This window comes from Lepidochelys kempii, chromosome 9, assembly GCF_965140265.1.
Source record: "Lepidochelys kempii isolate rLepKem1 chromosome 9, rLepKem1.hap2, whole genome shotgun sequence".
NCBI classification, from domain to species: Eukaryota; Metazoa; Chordata; order Testudines; family Cheloniidae; genus Lepidochelys; species Lepidochelys kempii.
The window spans coordinates 32,568,495-32,586,689 of NC_133264.1; the positions used below are offsets into that span (position 1 = coordinate 32,568,495).

The window sequence follows — 18,195 nt, forward strand, 5'->3', positions numbered from 1 at the left end:
TGCAACCTGATCCAGTTGCTTAGAAAAATAAGCCACGGGACGTTTCCAGGTCCCTGACAACTGGGTTAGCACTCCCAGGGCCACCCCTTTTTGTTTATGCATATCCAGTTGAAATGGCTTAGAGAGATCTGGCAGACCCAGGGCTGGAGCTTCCATCAGCTTTTTTTTTTTAGGATTTTAAATGCCCTGTCGGCTTCTGGGGACCAGTGAAAGGGGTCATGATCCGTTCCCTTGACACAGTCCTATAACAGTTTAGCCCATAGTCCAAACTCTGGGATTCAGATCCTGCAAAAGCCTGCCATACCCAGAAAAGCCCTGAGACGTTTACGAGTGCTTGGGGTAGGGACTTGACAGATAGCTTTCTTTTTTTTGCTTGAAAGCTGACGCTCCCCTTGCCTTAGCTGTAACCTGATTCCGCTCTACCTCAGACAGCAGGGTTCTCTGGAGGATATTACAGTCATCCCAATTCGGCTTGTGACTACTGAGGCACCCCTTAAAGACTGAAATAAACCGGCTTGGGTTCGGGGAGAATTCCCCAGCCTGTGTTTTAAAAGCTGCTAAGTCTATTGGATTGAATGGCACATGGGTGTAAACTTGCATGGTGGTGACCTGGCGTCCGTCTGCCCCTGGGCGAGCCACAACAGTCTCGATAATCAAAGGATAGAGTCCCGCTGAGGGGGCAATCTCTGGAACGTGAGGCATCCTACCCTTATAAGGTGGCGGTGTGGGGGCCAAAGGGGACACCGAATCTGCCATTACAACATTGTGGGGGTTCTGGGGGCTAACATTAGCTACTACCGGTCCTGTTGGAGTCAAATTACAGCTTTGTAGAATGTCTGTTCTATTTTTTAAAGCTATAAACGCTTGTGCATACAGATGTTTATTCCATTTACCTGTTTGCTGACAAAACAGAACTAATTGGAGGATTGTATTATAATTGACTGACTTTCCCGGTGGCCACCGTTCCTGGTCTTCTAGCCGATATTGAGGCCAGTCTACTGTACAAAACTTTTTTAATTTGCTTTTTGTTATTGGATTCGATTCAAACACTTTCCAGTTTGCTAGAATGCATTCTAGGGGTGTGCACTGTGCCCTGCCTGTAGTACTCTGTCCCTGTCCCATATTCCCAGATGACACTGGGCGTCCCCAGGTCTTAAAAGAGAAAGTCCAGACCACTGGACTGTTCCTACCTTTTCCAAAGGACCGGTTCCTCACCGTCGCCTACAGTTGCTTCTCCACTATAGGGGCGCGTTGCACCATTGTGCCCTCCAGGGTCGAGCAAATCGTGTCTCCGAGGCCTCCCGATGAACTCACAGGTGCGCGCTGGCCATCAGTTGTCGCCGCAATCCGTCGACCACCTGGAGGAGTCCGGACAAGGCTAAATAGCGGCCTCGAAGCCCACCCAGGGACGCCAAGTACTGTTGCCGGCACAGAGTGCCCGAGGCAAGCAACAGCTGGGTTCGTTGCCCGGCGTGCGTCGCGCCAATGACCACAATGGGGTGGAGAAGCAGAGAGATTTATTTGAAGCTTCAAATAGGGCGCAGGGAGACTGAGCTGTCTCAAATTCTGCAGCAGCGCATACAGATTTTAGTATATATTTTATACTTTTGCTTATTTTATTATATAAGCTTATGCAATTAATTATTTGTTGCCCCATACAATACCATAGCCAATCAGCTAAAGCAGCCAGTTATGTTTTTCCTGAGTAGCATTGCCCGAGCCTTGCCTTATTTGAGTCTATTTGTTACTGATTTTTGCTAAACATTTTTGCTTTATTTATTTGTTTCCCAGGCCGAAACTGGCCTTGGCTGGCGAGCCATGTGCAAACCTATCTGTTTATGTGCTAGCTTCTTCATAGTTATGCAGGGTCACAAAAAGTTCAAGGAGCAAAGGGGCCTTGTTTATCTGGGCATAAAGCAAGAGGGCTTCATCGACACTTGTGGTCTTCCACCCTCCCGAGTTACCTAGTGTAGTGCCCAGTGTCACCAACAACCTAAAGCGGGGTTCCAAAGAGGATGGAGCTAGGCTGTTCTCAGTGGTGTTAGATGACAGAACAAGAAGCAATGGTCTCAAGTTGCAGTGGGGGAGATCTAGGTTGGATATTAGGAAACACTATTTCACTAGGAGGGTAGTGAAGCACTGGAATGGGTTACCTAGGGAGGCTGTAGAATCTCCAATCTTAGAGGTTTTTAAGGCCCGGCTTGACAAAGCCTTGACTGGGATGATTTAGCTGGTGTTGGTCCTGCTTTGAGCAGGGGATTGGACTAGATGACCTCCTGATGTCTCTTCCAATCCTAATATTCTATGACTGAACTTTTAAACTTCTTAACCTTGATAGAATTTTTAACTGAAGCACTTGCAAAATGACTATAAATCAACATGTTCATAAAAATATGAATGTATCACCTCCCACCGTCTGCAATGAGGGGTTTTGTGTTGAGTGAGTGACTCAGATTGCCACATTTTTATCTGCTCTGTCTTGGCTTTGGTTTTTCAGGTGTTGAGTGTTAGGTCAGCTGTAGTGCAGGTGATTATTCAACTTGCCTATCCAATCTCAATTTCTTGCTCCAACAGCAGGCCTGATCCATATTTTCCCCCCTCTTCTTTTCTTCCACCACTTCTACCACTTTTTTTTATCTCAGTGGCTAGTCAAAAAATCAGTGTCTAGTAAGTTGGTCCAGTTAAGAAGATAAATTTGTGATAATGAGGCGTTTGTGATGCAGTTTTGGTTATTTAAAAACAATTTTTTGCCAAGTTCTTTGTCTCTGAACACAGAAGGAATCAAATAGCAGATAACAGCTTCTTTTGCTCATGACACCAACAAGCTTCTTTTCAGCCTGCACCCTGACCCAAAAAATCTCTTCCCCAGAATACCTGCTGCTGCTGCTTCAGGCTGTTTGCCTCACTCTTTGGTTCTCTGTGTTCTGCAGTCCTTCACACTTGGGCACACACACCCTTGCCCAAACAATACTCAGTAAAGCCCCTCCACCCGCTCAGTTCAAAATTCCTGGGCAGGGTCTCACACCTCTTTTGTTTTATCCTCAGTCATGAGAATTGAAGGGTGTATTCAGCCCCATCAATATCAGTGAAGCTTGTGATCCATGCAGTCACCAGTACCTCTCAGCATGACAGTAATACTCTGCCCTCTGCTATAGGGAGGATAGTGAAACGTGACACATTGTGAAGGAAATCTGCAAGGAGGAGAGTACTGGCTTTTAGGGGGTCATGTTGCCATTGGGCCTGGGGAACCAAGTGAGTTGTCCAAGGCTCCTCTACAGGATGGCCAAAGAGCTGTAGTCTTATGGAACATAATCTTCTATCCTGTGAAGAGCAAAGCCTGCCATTCCCAAGAGAATGATTTGGAGGAAACTGTCACTGGAAATTTGGGTAGTTTCCTAGATTCTCTGTGGTTTTTCCCATATTAGGACAGCATGTGGCCCTGCATGTGTGTGTATAAAACATATAATCACAGCAGTTTAGGAAATCCAAGCAGACTAAGATCCCAGGGGGATGCTTTTGGAAATAACTGTTTTCCAACTTCAAATGTTTTTATTACTAAATCTGACTAATATTGATAATAGGGGTGGGCAAACTACGGGAGCAGGGTCTTGGGCTTGCCCCACTTCACACATGCAATGGCTCCACACAGCTCCCGGAAGCAGCAGCATGTCCCCCCTCCAGCTCCTAAGTGTAGAGGCAGCCAGGGGCCTCGGCACGCTGCCCCTGCAGCTCCCGTCGGCCGTGAATCAAGGCCGATCGGAGCTGTGGGGGCGGTGCATGTAGACGGGGCAGCGCCCAGAGCCACCTGGCCGTGCCTCCGTGTAAGAGCCAAAGGAGGGACATGCTGCTGCTTCTGGGAGCTGCTTGAGGTAAGCACCGTCCGGAGCCTGTGCCCCTGACCCCCTCCACTGTCCCAATTCCCTACCCCACCCCTGAACCCCCTCCTGCCCTCCGAACCCCTCAGTCCTGCCCTCCGAACCCCTCAGTCCTACCCTCCTGTACCCAAGAACCAGCCCTGCCAGCTGCAGCCCTCACACCCACACCCCAACCCCCTGCCCCAGCCCAGAGCCCACTCCTGCACCCTGAACTCCTCATTTTTGACCCCACCCCAGAGCCCACACCCCCAGCCAGCCCTCACCCCCTCCCCACCCCCAATTTCTTGAGCATTCATGGCCTGCCATACAATTTCCATACCCAGATGTGGCCCTCGGGCCAAAAAGTTTGCCCACCCCTGATCTATAGTGTCTGCTACTATGGCAGCTTGATGTTTTTAATTACCAAAAAAAAAAAAATCACAAAATCAAATCATGTTAATCAGATGTTAATCAAAATAAATGTATCTTTCATCATGCCATGAAGATTCACAGACTTGGGCTCTAGCATAGAGTCAAAGGGAACAGATCATAAGTCCTTAAAAAAATAATCATAGTCCTTGACCCAGCCTTGGAGAGTTCAAACTAATGTTCAAATCAAATTGTAAGCAATTTCCAGCTAGTCTTAACTGTTAGAACTGGTTATAGGATATCTCTGATAACTGTGTTCAAGAATTCAGGGCTACAAAGATAATATAAGCTTAGTGGATTGCACTGGAAACCAGTGAAAAAACATGACCACAAGTGGTGGTTTTGGGGAGTTGGGTTCCAAATTACAAAATACAAGGCAACTAAGTCTTATCCACATTAAGGATCAAAACCGATTTGATGCAGTTTTAGCCCCACTGTAAAAGGAGCCTAATGTGTTGTGTTTTATGCAACCACGCTTATTCTGTAATCCTTAGCTGTCTACACTACAAATGCTTGCCGATATAGCTATACCAGAAGAGTGCAGTAAGGGAGACCCAGCATAAGCCAACAGGATTTCTTTTGTGGGCATTGCTTAGCCACCTTACCCCGTACTACATTAGCTAAGCTGACAGAAGCACTCTTCATCAACATAGCTATACTAGCAGTGTAGATGCAGCTATGTCAGCTAGGCAGTGTGACTTTTTTTTTTAACATGTTCCTAGGCAGCGTAGTTATGCCAGCATAACTTTGTAGTGTACACACTGAGGACCTGTAAGATTTCACAAACTAATCTGGCTTAGGTCTGGTCAGCATTTTGATAAGTGACCTCGAAGGAAGTTATAAGTATTGTTTCAGTCAGGACACCAAAATGGTAAGTTTTTTAGAAATACTTAAGCCTAGACTACACTAGAAAAGGCTTGCTGGTATAGCTCTACTGACAAAAGCCCTCGTGTAAACAGTTATACTGACAAAAACATGCTTTTGCCAGTATACTTATTTTGTTTGAGTGGTATATTGAAAACTGCATTGGAATTGTAGGCTGTCACTGTAATTTGTAAAGAATTTCCTGGTCCAGCTTGAAGGCTGTGGGGATCTGCAGGAAAGCATGTGATCAGAGTCTTTTCTGCAGCCAGTTAGCTTAGAGTAAGGTGGGGTGAGCTTTAGGGAGCAGCCTGCTTTGTTTCTGTTTTTGGGATTCTTGTAGTGGTGTTCTGAATTCTAGAGATAGTGTTTCTCTTGCTGGAAGGTTTCAATGCATTTGTTTATCTGACTTCTCTGTATGTATGCTGTGAACATAACAGGATGAGGACCCTGTATAAGCTATACTATCAAAAGCATTATTTTGCCAGTATGTCTATACTAGTGTTTTCGCCATTATAGAAATGTTATTTTTTAAAATAAAAGTCACACCCCTAATCGACATTACTAACAAAAGTTTTAAGTATAGACCTGGCCTGATTCAGTAATTGACACTCTTCCCTCTGGTTACAGATGTGGCATTAAGGGGTACTATGCTAATGAAGGTGCTTTCATTCAGAGGAGACTTGAGAGGTTCTGATGACTACTTGTGTTGATTAAATATCCCATTGCATTTTATTAAGTGTCCTTGCCAGCTTCCAATTCCATGCATTTCCAGTTGGTTACAGTATTCTTTACGTTTGACCCTAAACTGCTGCTGTTGTGTATTGTTTGGAACAGCTAGGATGTTCCACTCAAAAGGTGACTGCAATACAACAGTTGAAGTGATCTCTGAGAGTGGGGTTGGGGCTCAGTGATTTTGTAAAACACTTTGATCCTCATAAATGGTGCTGTTAAACTGCAGAGTATTAACATAGTTGATTGAACAACATGAATGTACTAACTGGGGGGGAAAGTGACTTTGTATAATTTTTATCTTGACCCTATGAGTTCAAGAGAATTGCCAAACAGTGACTGATGAGGTACAAATTATGCCCTACATCACAGACAGTTGCCCCATTCATGCTTACAGGGATGGCATAAGGGGGATCCACCTCGGTATCCCAGAAGTATTAGAATGTCTTTTGAATATCAAGATTCAATAATAATCTCAGCCTGTTGCTTTTCAAATGGCATACAAAAGAAGACGACCATAGCCTTAACATAAATTTACGGATAGAACTAAACAGATACAATGCCAACTGTTTCTTTTTATTTCTATTTTATTTACTTTTCTAATGGATAGCTGAATAAAAGACAATTTTATGCCTTAATATTACTAAGGTTTAAGTCATGTTAATGGTGAATGCATTTTGCATTAGGATTCTGCTTCCAGAATGATGGAACTATCTCTTCTACCCCTTCACCTTTTTCACTACATTATGCATTAATAAACAAGTGTAAGTCACATCAGTATAATTACTTGTTTGTTTTACCTGTGACATAATTTAAAAATCACTGGTTTTTCCCTCTTCTAATTAGGTATCACAGTTCACTCACAATGTCTAAATCCTTTTTCCACCTTTGGAATAGTCAGTATTATTATGCATCACAATTAAAAGATGTGATCAGATGGGTTTAACAGTAAGACATCCAAACATTCGAACAAGCCTGGAGCTCAGATATAACTATTCATAGTAATTCTTAGGCTAAAAAGAAGTTTAGGTCACCAAAAATAGTCACCCATTCATCCAGACCGCCTTAGTAGCTTTGGACAAATTTTCTAAATTCCTCTCCCTTAGCTACATTTTTTAATAATCAGGAATTTATCTCTAGGAGATATCAGAGTGACTACTTGTTGTGGGTAGTAGCTGAGATTACTCAGTTTGGAGAGCTGTTCTTAACTCCTGATTTGAAATCATACCAAGAGGTATGTAATAATGAAAATATAAAAATCTTATATTTTCAATATTAAGTCAAAATTTTATTTTGAAATCTGGGCATATGAGGGAGCGCTAGCTAAATCTTTAACCACATTTGAGGATTTGACCCAGGAGCAAGCAGGAACACCAGGTTTAATTTCTAAGGCATATATAATTTTGAATGAAAAAGATGTTAAGAAAACAACAACCTAGCTGAAAAGACTGGAGACGAATTTGAACAAATAAATTGATCCAAATGAATGGATCTTTATCTGGGGAAAGGAGATATACATCATCAATTTGTGCAGCTCATAATGAACATTTGTATAAATTACTGAAAAGATGGCATTTGGCTCCAGTTAAGATCCATCATATTTTTGCTACTAGGAAGGTATTGTTGGAGGGACCATATAGGGAAAGGGGAACATATTTGCAGCCACAGTCGTTGTACCCAGAAATTAAATGGTTTTGGGAGAACATAATTAGAGATTAATCTTATGACAAAATGCCAGCTTCCTAGAGATCCCCTGACCTGCTTACCTAATGCCCAGTATAGGATTTACATTTTAAACAGAATGACAAATTTTTTTTTATTTAGCAGCTAGATTTGTATTGCACATTATTGGAAATGTGACCGCCTCCTCCTGTGAAATTGTGATATAGTAAAATATGGACTATCTTTGTAGTGGAGAAGCTTTCACACCAAGTACGTACACAAAATGGTGCGAGAAAGAGGATAGATATTTAGAAATTTAGTCACCCTTTCTATCAGAGGAGGAGGGCTTCCCAGCCAGCAAGCCAGAATCTTTTAGCCAGATCTGTACTTATTCAGGGACAGGTTAGTATTCAATGATGATGTAGTATGTTAACATTTTATTGTAACTTTGTTTGGTTGGTTTGTTTGTTTGTTTAATCTACTGATTTTTGGGTACCCTGTTTGTGCTATCATGGGATAGTTAAGTAATAGCTATTCCAGGGTATATCCCCTGTAGACAAGCAAAGTTATAAGAAACTGAAAATCGGGTCTTAATGGGAAGTGTCAGGTAGCATTAATAATAGGCAGTGCTACCATCCCTTTCTTTAATGGTCAATGTGTGTATAGATACAGTGAATACATAAACTCTTTACACCACACCATTATCAGGATGACTTTGGAATGGCTGCATTACTTACACATAGCAAACCCATGAATGAATTATTCAGGTCATCCCAAAAAAGTATTGATAAAAATCTTTATACCCCATGCCACAATCATGTATTTTGTGTAAATCATGCTATAGCCTCGTTACTTCACAAATGTTATGGTTTTGTTGAAACTCCTTAAGTTCCTCCACTTTTAAAGACAGGTCTCTTAATTACTGAAAGCCCAACTTATACAGAGGCACCATAAAAGCAGAAAAAATAACTTAAAATAGCTTTCTGTATCTGAAAATTTCATTTTGAAAGACTTATCTGGGCACTTTCCAAAACTGTGGATCCCACTGGAAAGGGGGAACATCCTCTTTCCATTAGTAGGTTTGAAACCCCTATTGCTAGGTGTCAGAGTTGTTACACTAGTTTGGGGATTTTACTTTGCCATGTGAAAAGATCCCACTTTTATAAAGTTGGTTGGGGAGACAGCGCCCCTTCCCCAACTGGCTCTTTCTACTCTCCATTTTCCTGTGGCTGTTCATGATTCTTACCGGTCACTTTATCAGCTTGCTCTGGTCTATTTTTAATGGAGAAACAGACTATAGGGGAAAGCTAGCTGACTTCTCAGAGGTGTAACGTTACAACTGTACATTACAAAAATTGATTTGTATAAACTAGCAGAGCACGTAACACTAAAAATAAGGTGCATCAGTCTATTGACATTTCTTCATATTACACAGTCATTTCACTCAGGTCATTTGAGCCAGATTTGCTTATCTCCATTCAGATTTTTTTATTACATGAATAACTGATGTGACAATACTTTCAGAGGCAGCAGACCTGAATATTAATATATTAAATGTATTTAACTGCTTTGTTTGCTAGTGGTCTCTTCTGCAGGACTATGAGAAGATTTCTGCTCAGGAAGGGGTATAACACAAATTAGATAGTTTTCTATTTTACTATTTTCTGGTGAATCAGGAAAGGAATTCATAATTATATCCTTTAGATATGATCTAGAATCTCCCCTAAGCTCTAAACAGTTCTTTTAAAATTGATTCCTTTCTTCGATTATATACTCCCCGTCTGAAAAGTAAAATTCGACTAGCCCCTACTGCTCCAACTGTACTGTCTGACTCTATACTACCCCACTATATGTGTGTATTGTGTGTGTGTACACACAGTAAACAAACAGTACAGCATGTGTCTATCTGTGCCAACAGACCTAGACCACTGTGATGTCAGAGGTAACCCAGCCACTCAGTATACTTACTATACAGCTAATTTGCAGGCAACAATTGGTTGTAATGAGTCAGTGATAGGAAGGAGACTGCACAGATCATGGATTACTTGGTCCAAGGGCTACAGTTCTTCAAAGGTTGATTTGCCACTTATACAACTCACTTCAAACTCCAGTGCAACCCACACACCCAAACAAATCAACACAACCACCCACATAACAATCACACATCATAACCCCAAACACACACACACATTCTTCGTAACACCTACCCCTTATTCACCACCTACACAAATTGATCAAAATTCTCCAGCACAACCCTTCAGACACAAAACACAACCACCCCCACAATGCAACCAGCACACGCAATAACCCCAAACACACACAGGCCCGCACTGCAGCACCCTCCCTCCCCCCAAACAAATCAACACAAATTTACCCCCAGAACCTATTTGCTCACCCAAGTCATTAGTTTACAGTTGCTTTGAGCTGGCATCCTGAGGAGCTGCCTACTGGTGGAGTCAGGCAGCCTGGAGAGTTCCTGGGCATGAAATCTGCAACCTTCCACCCTCACCATAAACTTGAGCAGCAAAGCCACAGATCATCGCATGTTTATTTATAAATCCACAATTTTGCCATAAGCCTGTTTTAAAAACAAAAACAACTTTGCTGTGTGCCCAGAAGGGTAATACGTCCTGGTTCTAGAAGACCAAGGTGATTGTGGGTGAAACGGAGAAACTCCAGCCCTCTTCTATTTAACTTGAGGTGCTCCAACTCAAGTGCCTGTCCAAACAGCTGGGGCTCTTGAGCAAACTAAGCAGTCCTGGGATAAGAGAGAAGTTCCTTTCATGGATCAGTAACTGGTTAAAAGGGTATGAATAAGTGGTCATTTTCAGAATGGAAAGAGGTAAATAGCAGCGTCCCTGAAGACTCTGTACTGGGACCTGTGCTGTTCAACGTATTCATAAATAATCTTTAATGGGGGATAAACTGTTAAGTGGCAAAGTTTGCAGACAATACTAAATTACTCAAGATAGTTAAGTTTGAAGCGAACTCTAAAGAGTTACAAAGGGATGTCACAAAACAGTGACTGGGCAACAAAATGGCAGATGAAAGTCAATGTTGATGAATTCAAAATACTGTACATTTGAAAAAAATAACCCCTACTATACATACAAAATGATGGGGTCTAAATTAGCTGTTACCACTTAAGAAAAAGATCTTGGAGTCATAATCTAGAGTTCTCTGAAAACATCTGGTAACAGAAATAGCTAATAGAATGTTAGGAACCATTAGGATAGGGATAAATAAGACAGAAATTATCATAATGCTATTCTCTAAATCCATGGTATGCCCAGCCCTTGAATACTGTGTGCAGTTCTGGTCGCTCCATCTCAAGATACATTAGAATTAGTAAAGGTATAGAGAAGGACAGCAAAAATTATTAGGGGCATGGAACAGTTTTCACATGAGAGATTACAAAGACAGACTGTTTAGTTTAGAAAAGAAATGACTAAAACGATAGAGGTCTGTAAAATCATGAGTGGTATGGAGAAAGTGAATAGGGAAGTATTATTTACTCCTTCACATAGCACAAACCAGGGGTCACCCAATGATGCACAGTCAACCTGTGGAACTCATTGCCAGAGGATGTTGTGTAAGGCCAAAAGTATACCTGAGTTCAAAAAAGAATTATATAAATTCATGGAGGACAGGTGCATCAGTGGCTATTAGCCATGTAACCCCATGCTTTGGGTATCCCTAAATCTCTGACTGCCACATGCTGGAACTGGATCACTTAATTAATGCTTCATTCTCTCTGAAGCATCTGACACTGCTGGAAAACAGGATACTGGGCTAGATGGACCATTGGTCTGACCCAGTATGGTCATTCGTATGTTCTCCTCCAAGATCTCCCACACTGCTGTAAGACAGCACTTTTTATGGTCTTGTAGTTTGTGGCAGTGTGCTCACCCAGAATCTGGAAGGCAGATTCCCTCTTGCACTGAGTTGTGATAACAACCTGCTTCAGAATGGCTAAGTTTACCTCTGATTAGTTTCCACTCTTGCTTTTTGCTAAAGGATTGGTATTTTATAAGCAGCCCAGTTAGCAAGTGGGTGAAATGGTTGCTCATGCCTGCTGGGCTGCAAACCTCTGTTGCTTCTTTATGTATTGCAACAAAGCGTGTTAGGTTGCAGCCACAACTTTTTGTTGGCCCACAGTCTGTGTTTGTTACGGTAAGGCTGTGGTCTGTGTGCTCTTGTTGCTGCAGTTGTTTTTCAGTTAGCCATTTCAGGACGTTTTTCATTTTCACTCTGTGCAGATCATGTCTGCAAAACCCATTTCTTGTACCAAATATATATAGGCTGAGACCCAAATTCTCAGAGGTATTTAGGTTCCTAGTTTCCATTGAAATCAGTGAAAGTTAGGAGCCTAAATACCTTTGAGGATCCAGGCCTCAGTGTCTCCCCATTCTCACCAGAGCACAGAGAACCTCATTGATTGTCCAAATTTACCCTCTTCCCTGGGCTTGGCTTCATTTATTTGTAAGTAAAACATAAACCTCTTTCTAAGCTTTTTCCCTTTGCATGGGCAGTTCTAGAAGTTATTCTCTCCCAAAGGTCACTGCCTATCAACCTTATATTAAGGTTTGTGGCAGGTATGGCTCATTAATTCAGAGACAGTTTCTCTGCAGGGTTCAAACACTTGTTGTCATGGTGGATCAGCAGATTTCTGCTATCCTGTTAGTGAGGTTTTTTATTTAATAATAAAATACATGTTTATATTCTGAATTATTGATAATTTTTGGTTGGGGGAAGGTTGCGAGGTGAGGGAGCTGATGAAGGGGTGGGAAGAGGAAAGGAAAGGGGAGAAGAGAGAGAGGGTAGTTGGAGGAAAGGAAAGATATCATTATGAGAAGATGGAACAAAGGAGATGAAAAGATGAGATATGTGGTGGGCATGCAAAACATGGGTTAAGGCAAGAAGTTAACCCAAGCACCAGTCAATGAAGAAAATTCAGTAAAGCACGTCAAGATATTACAAGCTGATGAGTTTTCAGTTGACTAAAATGGCAGATAAGACTAGGAGATGGCGGGAAAACCTGGCCCTTTTCTCTGCTTCTGGGTTGAGCTGGGTTTCCATGTAATTATTTGATGTTTAGGTACCATGATATGTGTTGAAAATACATAAATTAATTACCTAATATAATCCTTTTTATTTCTAACTTGTATAGAATCCAGCCACACTGTATAAATACATTGCTAAAATGGTCAGAAGAGTAAGACTTAAAGTTACTATTTACACTGAGATAATTAGGCTTCAAAGTTAGCTCCCACTGAAATTAATTGTGGCAGTCCAACCCCCATTTTACAGGAATTGTTTCAGATGCAGTGTAGTATTCACATTGAACAGGTTATCTTTGTGCCCAATAGGGTTGGAAACATAATCTGAGTTTAAAATGAAAGCTTAAATTCTGCGGAAGCTGACTGGGACACTAGAGAAGAGGAAGAATGGCATTCTTGCTTATTCTGAATCTAGAATTGGATGTAAAACAAAAAATGTTAAAAAGCCCTCTCTAGTTCTTAATATATTTTTCCCATATTTGTATGAGACGGAAATACAAGAAATTATTAGTTCCTAACAGAGACAAGTAAACAATTATTAGTTTCATAATTCAATATAAATGTTCTCTTAAAAGTGTCAGTTTAATCATTCTCTTGTTATAAATGTTGCAATAACATTTTGTGGTGAATATCTTCATTAAATATTAGCAGTTAAAAGAAGAGAAAAATTCAACCACAAGTTCTTGAGCTTGATGTAGGGATTTCACTGCATGAAATCCATCATCTGTTGTTCAGGAGCTCAGATTAGATGACATAATAGTCTCTTTTGGTCTTAAAATCCATTAATCTATAAAATAGACTATAGTAAATTCTAAAAAAAGGCATCTTAAGGATAGGATATTTTTCTGTAAATATTTTTTCTCTGCAATTGGTGGTCTCTCCCATGATCCTTTTCTGTTTCTAATAAAAAAAAAATTCATTTCATCTTCTGTAGGTAACAGACTTCATTTTCAGAGTAAGCCTAGCTTCCATTAACTGCAAATGGAGTTGTGGGTCCTCGGAGCCTCTGAAGTTCAGTCCCTACCTGGTTTATGTATTTATCTAGCTTCTAATTACTTTCCACTCATCCCTGCATTTTAGCACTGTTGTGGTATTCTGCCTTTCCACAATTAGTGCCCCAGCTCACTCCTTGAACCCACCACCACCTTCTGAATGATTCAGGAGCTATGATACCAAGGGTAGGATTCACAAATGTATTTAGGCACCTAACTCCCATTAAAATCATCTGGAAATCAGTGGGTGTTAAGTGCCTAAATACCTTTGTGAATCCCATCCCAGGTTACCTAGAGGGGGCACCACAGAGGCACTTATAGTTCTGGCAGCTTTTCTACAGTCTTACTATAAATTCAGAGATACAGTCATATAATTGAAGTGCGGGGAAAGGTCAGGCTGAACAAACTTTTGAACTTGACTATTCAACTGTTGAACTCTGAGGGTGGCTTCTTAAAATAATTTGTCCTATACAGTTGCTTTCCAGCTGGGAAAGAAGAGATGCTTTGCTGAGAGAATAATTTTCCTTCATTCAGTCCTATTTGTTTTGTTTCTAGTAGTTGCTATGCTTCTGTCAGGCAACTAGTCAGGCCCATCAACTTTAATCATGCCAGCTGAAAGATGGTGAAGTTTTTCCATAATTTTCTCGTCCTTGCACATAATGGACAGACATCTTCAAGATGTGTAGATATGTAAGGAACTGACCGAGCAATCATCCAGGAGAGACATTTAAAGGAACAGCAGCTTGTAAACATTGTTTTAAAGGAAATATATGTAGGACTTTAAGCTTAAAACAACCACAGGTTTTTTTTGGTTTTCTTTGTAGCTTTTTATTTGGGCGCGTGGAGGATGGCCTGCCAAACTGGGTTTCCTGCTTGTGGCAACATAAAGCATGTATTCTAGAGCTGGAATTAATGGTATTGAAGATAGAATTCTAACAGCAAATGGAGAAATGAAGATAACTCAGTAAAACTGTCTTGAATATAATGGTAATTAGAAGCATTGGACCCTTATCCTAGAAATGAGATGCTTCTAGGTGGACCCTTGTGTATCATGGATTCCCACTGAAGTCAGTGAGACTCTGCATGGGTGCAGTGGTCTGCCTGTGCACCTCTTATTGCAGGATTGAGACCATAAATTGTTAAGTCTTCAAGGCAAGGACCACAGTTGCCTCTATGCACCCACATAGAGCCCCATTCAGCGTCTGGGGTCAGCATACATGGTGTTCATTACAGGATTGGGGACTGTGTTTGTACAGGGCTTTGTACAATATAGTTCTGATCCTGTCTGTGGGCAATGGGTCCTAGCAAGTTGTAAATAAAAATAGTATTTCTAGGATATCCTTCACTGACATTAGGAATGGACCTGCTGGTCAAAGCATCAAACAAGCTATTAAGACCAGAGGATGATAGGCTCAGCTCTATAAATAAGAAAGCTGAGCAGATAATTCAAAGTTTAGAATTTGCTCAGAGCTGAGCAATTAAGTCCAAATTTTGCAAACATGTACATACAAGTAATTTTATTGAGCATAAATTTATAGGACTATTTATGTGGGTAAAATTACTGACATTGCAATGGTCTGCAGAAGTTAGAGAGCAGGATGTGAACTCAGGATATGGGACTGACTACAGTCAAAAAGATTATGATGATGGGGACGCTTCAGAAGACAAACGCATGAGAGGATGCCAAAGAAAATAATACAAATACAACCAAAGTCAGTCTGACCCTGAGCTGACCATCAACTAGACTGTGGGACTTGTAGGCAGAGACATGACCAGACTGGTTTTAGTGAAGGAACAAGCCATGGACAAGAATGAATGGTGATACTGTACTGTTCCCCATGTCTGCAAAGATGCTCTGGGATGAAAAAGGGGAAAAAAGAAGCAAGTGTTTGCAGAATCTGGCCCTGAAACAAAAAAAAATTGATTTCTTTCAGTTTCCTGTGTTACTTTTGCTTGGCTTTCAAGAAATGTTAAGGCTTCCTGCTCTGAGGCTGTAGCAAGTTTTTGATGCAGCCTGGAACCAAAAGAACATTCCAACTTTTATAATTTGCATATACAGGCTTCACTATTTAGATTTTTATACTGTAGATTGTAATGCTATGACTGTTTAAATTGAATCAAAATGAATGGTAAATTATAAAACATTCGCATGAGTAAAAACTATTTTTAAATCTTTAAAAGTAAGAAGTGTGAGCTTTAAAAAGCTGGAGAGTATGATAGTGTGCTGCTCATTCTGCAGATTATGGTATGCCAGTTCTTTGTAAAATGTTTTATTGCAGTTAAGTGTTTCATCTTTATCAATTAGAGTTACCATAGGACATCTATCTTGAGCATCTTTTTGGAATTCTAGCGAAGTATTTGAAGTGGGCTTGTTCTGAGTTTGATTGCTCATGTCTGGCACAGTCTCAAGTTTCCTCTGAATGGTAACAAAGACTGTAGAGTGTTGTTGGTACTGCTGTGAGAGGCATGCTTCCTTAGTCCAGGTAAGAGAGAGCATTTTGTTTCTGTCTGCTGTATAAGTATTTTTCAGAAAGTATTTGGTGTTTTGGAACAGCTACTGTTTTTTAAAGTAATAAAGAATTCCTAGCATATTAAATTTTAAGACATTCCTGAAAGTTGCAAGCAAGAAAACTACAGTGTGGAGGGGGGGAGGGGTAAAGAATTAGCCTAGTTTGTCATTTACATGTCTAAACAAATAGATTAAAATTTGGGAATTATTTTACCTCCTCTTTCCTTAACTCAGTTGTCAGAAGTGGTGCTGGTTAATTAAAGCATTGAATGTGGAATACTGAATCTGGCCTCATGCCATTAAAACTAGCCAAAATGCTTATACCTATTTTAAATTGATATAACGAACTTTGCCCTTTATGATTTACACTTTTGTTATTTCTTTAAAAAAATGTGCAAAAGGAGAAAATATTCTTTTTAGATCTTTAGAAATATATCTTAAAAGTAGGTTAAGATGTATGTATTTTATTACATGGTATTTCACTATCATAATTTTTATCTAGTATAATTCTCTTGAAGTATTTGTGCTTTGAAAATGTCAGCTGTATTCTAATGAAGCCAGGGTATTGTTTGCTCATAAAGGGGCCAGTGCATTCCACTGCTTTATGGTTTATTATGAGGCACAGTGTGAGAGTGTGGGTGGCACCATTTGGTGTCTGCTTGTTGGGGTAGTAACTGCCATTATGCTAGGTTTTTTTTATTTGGGTTGGCAAGAAAATAAAATAAATGACATCTTGCCTAGATCTGAACAGTGTGTGTAAAGACTTTACTATTGTATGTTCACAAGAAATGGAGTGAGTACACTTGAGATACCTGGAATAAGTGTATATACTTAAGTAGCCTGAAGTATGAGCAGTAGTACGCTGTGGTTTTGTTTCCAATACACATGTTACCAAGAACAATACTACATAACTGTTTTAATTTAGACAGGAATCTGTCTAATGCTTTAGCTTTGTCAAATAAAGTTGTAATGGGATCATAATCATGAAAATAATAATAATTAAATCCATGGAAGTAATCAACAAGATTTGATTTAAAAAAATGCACAACAGACTTTTGAGCTGGGAAACTCCTGATGAGGATTTGATTCGGAAAAAAAGAAACAGATGTCTCTCCTGTTACAATTGAGGTTGTTTCATTCAAAGTTCACAGTAGTTGATGAGGGTGAGGAGGTTATAAATCTGGCTTAACCAGATCGTGTCTAAAGAAAATTTATGGGAATTAAATTATTTTATTTGATGTTTTGCATTTTTAATTGCAGTGTAGTATCTTGGAAACTTTGATTTTCTTATTGTTGGCTTTTAAAAAATATCTGAGGTGTGTATTATCTGGGAATGAGTTAATATCTGCAAAAGTGGGTTTTTACTTCGGTTAAATCAAGTATAGGGAACTGACTTGGTAGAAATATTTTTTATTCAAATTCATTTTGTGCCCCAAATGACTAAATACTTGAGAAACTATCTAGATGTGTTAAAGCCAGCTAAAAACTTAGAGGTTATCTGAGGTTCAGTAGAAAAGCTTAAAATGAAATTCACATGTAAAAAGGCTGAGTTATTTTAGGGGTTAATTGTTCTGTTTGCTTCCTAAATAAAGTATAGTGATTGACCTAAGGGGCCTACGTGTGAGCAAGATCTACATCAATTAAAGTATTTTGTCTATGAAGAGGGAGTCAGTTAGCTCATAACTAAGAGAATGGTGGCTTTTAACTGATTTATTTAAATATTTATGGAAGTGGTGTGCTTGATACTCATTTTAAAATATATAATATAGCATCAAAATTTGTAATAGTTTGAATGGATCAAAGACTTGAGTTTGTCCTTGATGATTAAACAATGTAGTTTTTTCTCCTTGACAATTAAACAACGTAGTTTTTTCTCTTGCTGTGTTGTTCCTTTATTCCATTACCTTACATAATTTTAAGATTTATTGCTAGTAAGATGAAGAGAAAACTTAAACCCTCATCCTCCAACTGGATTCATGTGGGAGGGGTCATGAATGCAGCTCCATTGAAATATTGGGCCTTTGCATCAGACATGATCTGTAATGCTTCACATTTTTGTAATAACCTTTTGTTGCTGAAATAATGCTTATCCTTAT

General features: G+C 40.1%; 1 protein-coding gene across 6 annotated transcripts in view; it reads left to right on the forward strand.

Annotated features, from left to right (window-relative positions):
* Positions 1 to 18,195, forward strand: part of TFDP2 (transcription factor Dp-2) — a 156,702-nt gene that overhangs the window by 53,389 nt on the left and 85,118 nt on the right. Inside the window, exon 1 of one of the 6 annotated variants that reach the window (XM_073359799.1) lies at positions 15,956 to 16,073. The exons of the other annotated variants lie outside the window; for them this stretch is intronic. The gene's annotated coding sequence lies outside the window, so the exon portion shown is untranslated. Of the gene's footprint in view, positions 1 to 15,955; positions 16,074 to 18,195 lie in introns of those variants that run through there. 6 annotated transcript variants of the gene reach the window in all.